A 9,612-nucleotide genomic window follows, 5' to 3' on the forward strand; every position below is an offset into this window, starting at 1 on the left:
ATAAGCTTAAGTAAGGCTTTCTTTTCACCCAGCTGAATCTGAAAGGACTAATGCTTCATCTGAGCTGAGTCCCGCTCTCCCTGTGTTCTAAGTAGTGGGCCTTTACAAACGAGCTGGGTTGTGTCTTTAAAACAGAAGAGCTGAGATTTCCATTTAATTCTGAATGGAGTTTTAAGTTGGGCTGAGAGTTACTTTACTTTTATGCAGTGACAGTCTAAGTTAACACCATATTTGCACTCAGTTAATATCATACTCATCAAAACAAATGAGGCTGATAAACTGTAGTTACATCACTATTTCATGGCAAGCGAGGTTGCTGTGTGGTTAGCTGCCACTGAGACCAGTCTCTGGAAAAGACCATCAAGCGTGGGGAAATAGAGGGCCACTGAAATGAGAAAGATTCTAAAAAATGGACTGACACAGTACTCCAGCAACGGGCTCGAGCCAGGAGGAATTGTGAGGACTGGACACTGTCTCGCTGGGCTGCACATGGGGCGCAACGGACTGGGATCCATCCCTTATGATTGCAGAGTTTAGGAGGCCAACCACCAGGCAGACTAAGATACTGATAGACATCATGCTCTTTGTGGCTTGTCATTAAAAAGTTGCAATTCCTGGCATTACTTATTGGTTCACTTGTACAGCTCCAGCAAGGGTCAACACAGTGGGAAGAAGGTTACATTAGCATAGGACTAATCATACCTCTGGGCAGAGTTGGTAGCGATGATGAGAGGAGTTCACATGGGAATAAGAAGGAACTCTTTGCAGCTGTGCATGCTTACAATGTCATGTATCTAAAGCTATAAAAAAAGCAGTTAAAGAATTCCACTGCTAGGGGAGCTCTGGTGGCCTAGTGGCAAGAAGCTGCGCTGCAATCCCAGAGGTGAGTGGTTCGAATCTACCAGATGCTCTGCTGGAAAAGGAGGGGCAATCTCCTCCAGTACCAGTCAGAACTGATTTGACGGTGCACACACAAAATAATAAAATAAATTAAAGAAAATAATTCCATTGCTAACCCAAAGGACAGTGGTTCAAGTTATGGTAAGCTGCTTCTTGAGACATTCCCAGCCTTGGAACCCTACGGACAGTTCTTCTCTACCCTGCAGAAGAACAGCATGGCTGGGGGTTTTGTGAGCACAGGGGTTAAGGCATTTAGCTGCCAACTGAAAGCTCAGCAGTTCAAACCCACTAGCTGCTCTGCAGGAGAAACTACGGGAGTCCATTTCTGTAAAGATTTACAGCCTTGGAAAGCTACTGTTTTACGGGGCTCCTATGAATCGGAAAGGACTAGATGGCCTTGAGTTTAAACCAGCTAAAAACAAGCCTATAAAATCTTCATGCCAGATTTTAGAAAAAATTTGAGGATGAATACCTGTCTCCTTCCAGGAGCTAAAGAACAAGGCTCTCACTTCCTCCCCTCACCGTGGTTCCTAATTGGCGAGTCACTACGGACAGAGACTTGCATGAAGGTAACATTCATTAGGATCATTCGTTTCGACGAATCGCACGTGTCCTGTGGACTCTGGTGATCGCTGCCCCAGCCTCATCTGGAGACAAAGCAATTTCTTCCCCCAACAGGGAAGCAATCTGACCCAGCCTGCTCTCGCCATTCTGATGTGCAGTATCTTATTGGGGGTGTGTAAGTAAACTGCTTCCATCCTTACAGAGCCCAGATTTCCATACATGAAAATTCAACAGTGCACATACACAAGCATCAAGAAACCTGCAAACGCACCCTTCATGCTTTTGTCAAGCCTGGCCACATTTGTGTAACAGTGCCTTAAAATAACGTCCTGCGTGCCTTATTTTAACAATGTGTTTTCAAGTGGTTGACAAGAAAAGAAGGCTTAAAGGCGGTGCAGATCTATTTTTTCCTCACTCCCGCTTATTTCTTTTCCTAAACTCAAATATTCCGAACTGCAACCGCAAATACATACACTAACAAGGCCACTTAACTGTCACTTCCTGGGCCAAGCAGTGAGCCTCTTTCAGCCATGTGCCCAGTGAGGGTCACACTAGGAAGGACTCTTCCTTCATCAGCAAATCCTGGAGCTGGGCACCTCCGTCCTTCTAAGAGTCACCTGACACAGGTACAGAATTATTCCATCTTATTAAAGCATGACTATCTCAGTGGGCCAATCCTCCAAAGTGGCTACATTTTAAGTACAAGAATGTAAAATGATTGTTTCTAGGTGTGAAGAGGCAGACTCCAGTCTTTCCTGAGAAAGCTCCCAATTTCTCCCGGTTGTTTATACATCCTCTGTTGTCTGCTTGACTGTGACCCACAGTGGCCTATAGGACAGTGCAGCGCCATGGAATTCTCAAGGCTTAGTCCTCTTGGAAGCAAGCAGGAAGGCACTCTGTTCTGCAAGGAGTGGCTCATGCGCTTGAAGGTCTTCCTGGCAATCACAGCCCACATGGCCTTCGACGGCCTGTCTCTCTGCCTTTCTTGGTTGTACCCCATGCGTGTGGAGTGTTTGTCCTCAAGGCTGCAACGCAAGGGGACTGGATGACTGAAGACATACAGCTCCCCACCCTCCAATGGACACTCTCAATGTTGTGTCCCTCAGGAAGAGAGGTGGAGGATAAACAGGGACATTTTCTTTTTCTTTTTCAACCTCCAAGGTGTTTTATTGGGTAGACTGGGATGAGGCAGAGGGGCTGTGCCCAGGTGTTGGGCCGCTTGGTGGTGAACTGTACCTTGTGCTAGTGACGCAGGACCCAGTGGGAACTTGATCTTGGAGTCATGGAACTGCTTGACTGCAGGTCGGCAGCACTTGCTGGTTGCGATCTCCTCCACCTGATGATCTGAATAGAGTGGGCCCAGGCACGATGCCAAGTGCCCATGTAGCGGTAGCACTGGGTGACAGCACCTGCGGTGGTCAGGTCCCAGGACTCCAGTACATGTTGTAGGTCCCACTGCAGAAGTTGTAACACAGCCAGATGCCAAAGATCTTCACGCACAAGGGGAACTTCTCAAACCCTGCCCACAGGAGACAATATCCCCAGAAGACTTCTTCGTCAGCTGTGACACAAAGTACCAGAAACGGGAATGGGCAATGACTTGGTAGGGGGCAAAGAGGTGCCTGTGGTAAAGCGGTGGAGTCCAACACTTCGGGGTGGGCAGGCAGTGCCCCACCACCTTGTACTCACAAAGTGTCCCCGAATCCTTCACAGCGATCTCTCTGCGCTTGCTGTGACCTGCAAAATGCCTGGGACATTTTCTTATCAATTTAAAGTGTCTCGGGCAACTGTGTTACTCTCTCTTTGGGTCCATGGCCATGCTTGCTTCAGACAGAGATGAGATGAGAACAGAGGGGTAAACATAGCATCTGACAAGCCTTCACGCACGGCCCTGGGCGCAGTCCTTTCCTCCTGCCCAGACAGAGGAAGAGGAAGTTCAGTGACGGATGGACACAGCTGCTTCAACCACGGGCTCACCCGCAGATGGACGGTGGAGAAGGCACAGGACTGGGCAGTGTCTCGTCCTGCCGTACACAAGGTCACTGTGGTGAGGGGACATCGACCCAATGGCTCCCAATAACAACTACAAGTAGAGAAATGTGTGGGTCTTCTAGTCCTTAATACTGAGTAACAAAAGACATTCTAATTAGCATATCAACGCCAAAGCCCGCTGGTCCAGCCTCTACACTCAGTTCTTCCAAGGAAGAGCAGCTTGTCCCTGAACTGGTTCTTATTTGCAGGGCTGCGTGGGGTGCCACTGACGGCTTAGCAGCAATAATCAGAGCTCTAATTCCCATTATCCACCCTCTGCTTGATTAGGGGGCAGGATTATTATGTTTTTAAAAAAGAGAGGCGATGCATAATCATTTAATAACATAAAATGAAGTTTGAACTGTTCGGTAATGGTAATTACATTTTCAGAGCAAAGATTACTTCAGTAAGTAACCTAAATAGTCTTTTTTTTTTAAACCAGAGTATTTTTTCCTATCTTTTTATTTCTTTATTTTAAAGTAAAATTCAGGAAGAGCCAGAGGGATGAAAAGACTGCATTTAATAGCCCTGATGCCAAACAGAACATTACTCAACTCACTGAATGTATGTGATATTAAGTGGTTCTCACCACATACATGTTGGGATGAAAAGAAGGCCTGCCCTGAGGCCCACATGCTTTCCTGGGACTTGGTTATAAACTAAAGATCAGTAGATAGATTTGTTTTGATTCAAAATACCAGGTGATGGTAAACAGATTAGGTGTACAGGGGACTGTACTAGTTTTGCCCAGGCAGCATAAGCTAAGATGGTTAGGAAGAAGGGGGGGTGGGGTGGAGGGGAGAGGATTCTGGGCAACAGGGTCTTGTGAGAGCACTGACCTTACAGAATGCCCCCACCGAGGAGACACACAGAACGTGTGCTCGCACCGGCATGGGGAGCACACACCTCAAACAGCAGGCAGCACACACACAAACACACAATCTAAAGAAGGGTCTGATCCGTGGCTGGCACCCGCCTGAGGCTCAGCTTCTCAAGAAAGACGTGCACTAGAAAGTAGAGAGGCTTCCAGAGTCTGAGTGACTGAGGGTCTGGGTTGTGGACTGGACTGTGTCCCCCAAAATGTGTGCCTTCAGCCGTGCTTCTCAGCACTCTCAGAGTGATGCAATTATCCTCCATTTCTATGTAACTTGATGTCTTGCTGTAAATCCTAATCTATAATGTCACAATTGACTGGAAGGCAATGTTTAGGTTTTGTTTTTATGATGTTAATGAGCAAAGATTAGAGGTCGTTATGCTAATGAGACAGGCCACAACATCATTATATCATTGAGGTTCTATCTTCATCTCTTTTGAGATAAAAGATTTTAAATGAGGGAGAAGAGATCAGCTGGAACTATTATCACCAAGAAAGAAGAGCCAGGAGAGAAGGGGGTCCTTTTCAAGCGGGTCCCTGCACCGGGAACCTCTGAGACTTAGAGAAGGACTGATGAGGACACTGTGATCTCCAGGGGAACATCAGACCCATGGATGTTGACAAGAAACAAGGATACTCCACAAGAGCCAGCACAGGAAGAAGGTGTGCATCCCCAGGGATCACAAGCCCAGTGAGTCAGGCGTGCTTGGGCTGCCCAGTGCTGGCTTCCTCTCTTCCTATGGCCCTGGGCGAGGGCAGGGAAGGCTCTTCACTCAGGCCTGGCACAGTGCCCGTCGCCACCTTACCCAGTTCTCTGTCCCCTCTCAGTAGCCGTGACTTCTTTGCCAATGCCTATACTGAGTCTTCTCCCCTCCTGGAAGCCAGGACACAGCCAGCTGCCATCACCCCTCTGAAGGGGGCCTGCTGGGACTTTCCCACAGGAGCGCATGAAGAAATGGCAAAGATTTCCATTTCTGTCCAAATCTAGTGAAGCTGTATTTTATCCAAACATGAAACAAACCAGTCTGGCCATCTCGTGACATGAAATATTCATACAATGTGACTCTCTTGTTTCAATGGCTGCAAATAACAACTGTCCCAAATTAGAAAGACTTCATCAGGAATCTAGTTATCCACAGCTCTACGAGTTTCTAACCTCACCTAATGGCATTGCTCTATGATGGTGCCAATTTAACCAGGAAAATAGAAATGTTGGCAATCTGTGGTACTGTCCCCTCTGACATCTGGCTTCACAGTCAAAGTGTTATTTATGAGTCTTTTTAACAAATATCACTATAGCTTGTCTTTCCACAAGCTCAAGGATGTGAGCATTTTATTTTCTTTTACAGACAATCTAACAGAGACTCAGGAAAGGAGAATCACAGTTTATACAAAGCAGTTTATCTACTTGCCATCTACAGAAATTTTAAAAATTAGATATTGAAACATACAAGGATGTTACTGCTTTTGTTAGGTGCCGCTGAAGCCACCTCACACTGACCCACAGATATTGAAAGGATGTACGTATGTGCCTCCTCGTATGCTGTTGTTGTTGTTGAGTACTGTAGAGCTGGAACTGACCCACAGCTGACCCTCCAGCAGGCTTTCAAAGGCAGCTCATTTCACAAGAGGCAACTGCCCATCCTTTTCCCGCAGAGCAGCTGGTGGCCTGGAACTGTGTGCCTTCCGAATTGCAGCGCACCTTCTTGTCACAGAACAAACACTGCCGGGTCCTGTAGTATCCTCACAACCAGACCTGTGTCGGGTCCTGCAACACCCTCACGACCAGAGCTGGGCCCGAGTCCTTGTTGGAGCCACTGTGTTCATCTATCTTGGTAAGGGTCTTCCTCCTTTTTTGCTGACCCTCTCAGCAAGGAGTCATGTGTCTGATTCAAATGTAACACTTCTCTTGTGGTCTGAGTCCACCAGCAGCTCGCTGAGAGAAATGGGGCAATCCCCACCACGCCGTTTCAGCTTCCACACCCCTCTAGAAGGTTAGCTTTAAGTTGGTGGCAACTGGATGGCAGTGAGTTACAAGGATTTTCTACTTTACCAAACATGAAGTCCTTTCCTGGGGACGAACCTCTGCTGAGAACACATCCAAAGTATCTACGATGAAGTCTTCTAAGGAGCAAAGAACACTTATTCATGCCTCTGGCAGTCCAGGGTCTGTCCACTATCCTTCACTGATACAAGACAAAGGTACCAATTCTGCCGTTTTCCTTCTTCTTTGTCCTGCTATCACGCCTAGGAGCAGCAGAGAATACTGTGGATGCCAGTGGGACCTTAGTCTTCTAAGCAAATATATTCCATAGGAGAGATTAATTCTTGAGAAAATGGCACCATTTAACACTTGAAGATCACCACGGGAATCCCAGAATCACTGGTATTTTTATATGTACAACTAACCGCGTGCACCGCAAGTCCCCTCACCGTGCGTGGCAGCTCGAGTGCTGCTGTGATGCTGGGAGCTGAGCCACCAGTATTTCCAATAGCAGCTGGGTCACCTGGTGAGCAGGTGTCGGGGAGGCAGGGGGTTCTGGCCCAAGACAATGAACATCTTCTTCTCCGACATCCAAGCGGTGAGCTGAGCCAGAATGAATCCCATCCATCTGTGGCTGTGTGCACACTGGGAGGGTGTGTGTGAGGTTTCCCTTCATACCGTCCAACCTGAGCCCACCCTCCAGCACTCAGCAGACAGTGCTCTGCTGTCACTCGGGAAGCTGCCACTGGCCTGTTTTGTCTGAAGCAGCCTTGTGTTTCCTCGTACGTAGCCTGGAAGTTCAGCTGAAGCCGGTCCACCATGGATGCCTTTGCTGGTCATAAACCTGGCAAGGCTTCCAGCACCAGAGCCAGCACAGCACGCCAGGCCGCCCATGGCTTCATTCAGGGCTGGGGTCACTGAGGCTGGCAGCTGTGTCCACAACCCAGCGGAACGCTGCCATTAAAGAATTAAAAAACCCAATTAACAAACACACCCCAGTGCGTCTCTCTCTCACCAGTCATCACGACCCAGTTCTGAATTTTCAGAGTCACAGCTCCTTCTGGTCTTTGGGGGTAAAAATTGCTGAGACTGCCCTGGTTTTCAAACGGGCATTTGATCTCTTTGTGAAAAAGTACACTGACCCTTTTTCAAATGCATATTAGGTTTTCATTTCAAAGTTTGGGTTTAGATGAATAAAAACCTTCTCCTCTCCAGAAGATCAGAAAGCTTTCAGAACCACTGGGGGATGGGAGAGATTTGGGGAACAAGCACACAGGAAATCAAGCCTGTGGTTTTCAGGAGTCAGGGCACTAGAGAGACCCCAAGAAGGGAAAAGGAGTCATGGTCTCTGCAGCTAATGGTCAAGCTGACAGTTCAATTCACCAGAGACCAGGGATGCCGTGGAAGAAAGGCCTGGAGATGAACTTCTGAAAAACTGGGCAATGAGAATTTGAGGGGCACACACTGAGGTCTCCAAGAAATTGAATTGGCTCAAGATGAATGGTAATGGGGGACATCACAGGCAGACCCCAGCCAGAGCCCAGTTAGATTCCAGACCACCAGGGTAGACAAACAGCACAGTAAAGGCAGCAAGGGCGTTTTATCTTGTTTTGTTTTCCAGTGCACCACAAAACACAAGTGTGTGAGATGAAGCTTTATCGCCTTCGGCTCCAAGTAGGAGTCTTGCTGCACTTTTTCTAACAGCATTCAGGGCCCTTCTCCAGCACCATACCTCAAATGCATCAATTATCTTCCTGTCATCCTCAGCACTGTCTAGCTTTCAGATGAGGCCCACTTTCATCTTCAAACTGGCATCATCGTTCCTCAATATTCTGGAGAGGTCCTTGACTGCAGACTTTGCCAGGACAATACATCTCATCTCCTGACTGCTGGTACCTAGGATGTTGCCTGGATCCAAGTAAGATGAAATTGTTGACAACTTCAATCTTTTCTCCATCTAACATGATGTTGCCTATCAGTCTAGTGGTCAGAATTTTTGTTTTCTGAAAGGTGAGATGCAATCCATACTGAAGGCTGCCTTCTTTGAGGTTCTGCAGCAAAAGGCTTCAAAGCCCTCCTTACTTTGAGCAAGTTAACACACAGTTAACAATGCATCATGCCTGGCTGCTGACACTAGTATAAATACCTCCAATTCATGAAAAACAGTAAGCAAAATAAGGGTATAAACAAAAATGTCCTTGTGAGCAATCGACCAGTGTTTAATTGGGAAATATTTGTCCAATCTGCACCTCCCTGCATCATCTGAAATAGTGATTTCTTAGAGCAAGACAGCTGTTCTTCAACATTTAATAACCATGAACATAGACCATCAAGCCTACCTCTCAAAGTCCCCAGAGTACACAGTTCTGGTACCCCTGGGCAGAAGTTCAAGTACAACTGAGATTGGTTTATGTTATCCAGGTGAGCTCAGGATTAGATGACACAGGTGAGTTTCTATTATCCAGGGAGTTTGTAGTTCATCAGTTAGCTTGTTACAGGGTTACATGGGAGGAAGTGCTGTTAACAGGATGGTGATGCCTCATAGCCACCCTGTGAACAAGAGCTGAAAACCTCGTCCTGTCGTGTGCCGTCCTCACGGTCTCCACCATGTTCAAGTCCACTGTTGCTGTCACCATTGCTGACCACTGCACCAACCTATCCCACTGAGGACCCTCATTCAATGACCCTCTACCTTTCCAAGGATGTTTCATTTTCCCAGGGACTGGTGCCTCCTAATCACATGCCCAAAGTATGTGAATGAAGTTTCACCATCTTGGCCTTTAGGAAACATTCCAGTTGGGGGGGGGGAGGGATTGTATAACAATCAAAGAATTTTTCTTTTACTTTTCAAAGAGAAGAAAAGAGCTAATTAGGGGGAAGAGGGGTGGGCAAGGGAAAAAAGTGCAACAATGAATGAATGGAAATGCTAAGTCTCTGTAAACTTTCATTAAAATTAATTAAAAAAAACCCAAAACACTCCAGTAACATTCCTGCAAGACTAATTTCTTTGTTCATGTGGCAGCCCAAAAGAAGAGAGAAGCAAGCATGGACTCGTGCCTCAGGACCATCAGGAAGGAAGTGCTGGGAGCAGGGCTTGTCTTCTGGACCACAGTCCTTGTTCTGAGACTCTACGCCCAGCTGAAGACAGATGCCAAGACACATGGAGATGCCCAAGGACACAGGACACAAAGACGTTTAAGGAGACAATGACCTTCCCTAAAGTCAGCAGAGGGAGGAGGTCTCTCCCAGAGCTGACATT

At 47.1% G+C, this 9,612-nt stretch overlaps 1 pseudogene; it reads right to left on the reverse strand.

Annotated features, from left to right (window-relative positions):
* Nucleotides 1-2,613: 2,613 nt before the first annotated feature.
* LOC102859335 lies at nucleotides 2,614-6,944 on the reverse strand (annotated as a pseudogene).
* Nucleotides 6,945-9,612: the final 2,668 nt, after the last annotated feature.

This window comes from Elephantulus edwardii, unplaced genomic scaffold (assembly GCF_000299155.1).
Source record: "Elephantulus edwardii isolate Elephantulus edwardi_28Jun2011 unplaced genomic scaffold, EleEdw1.0 scaffold00148, whole genome shotgun sequence".
NCBI classification, from domain to species: Eukaryota; Metazoa; Chordata; class Mammalia; order Macroscelidea; family Macroscelididae; genus Elephantulus; species Elephantulus edwardii.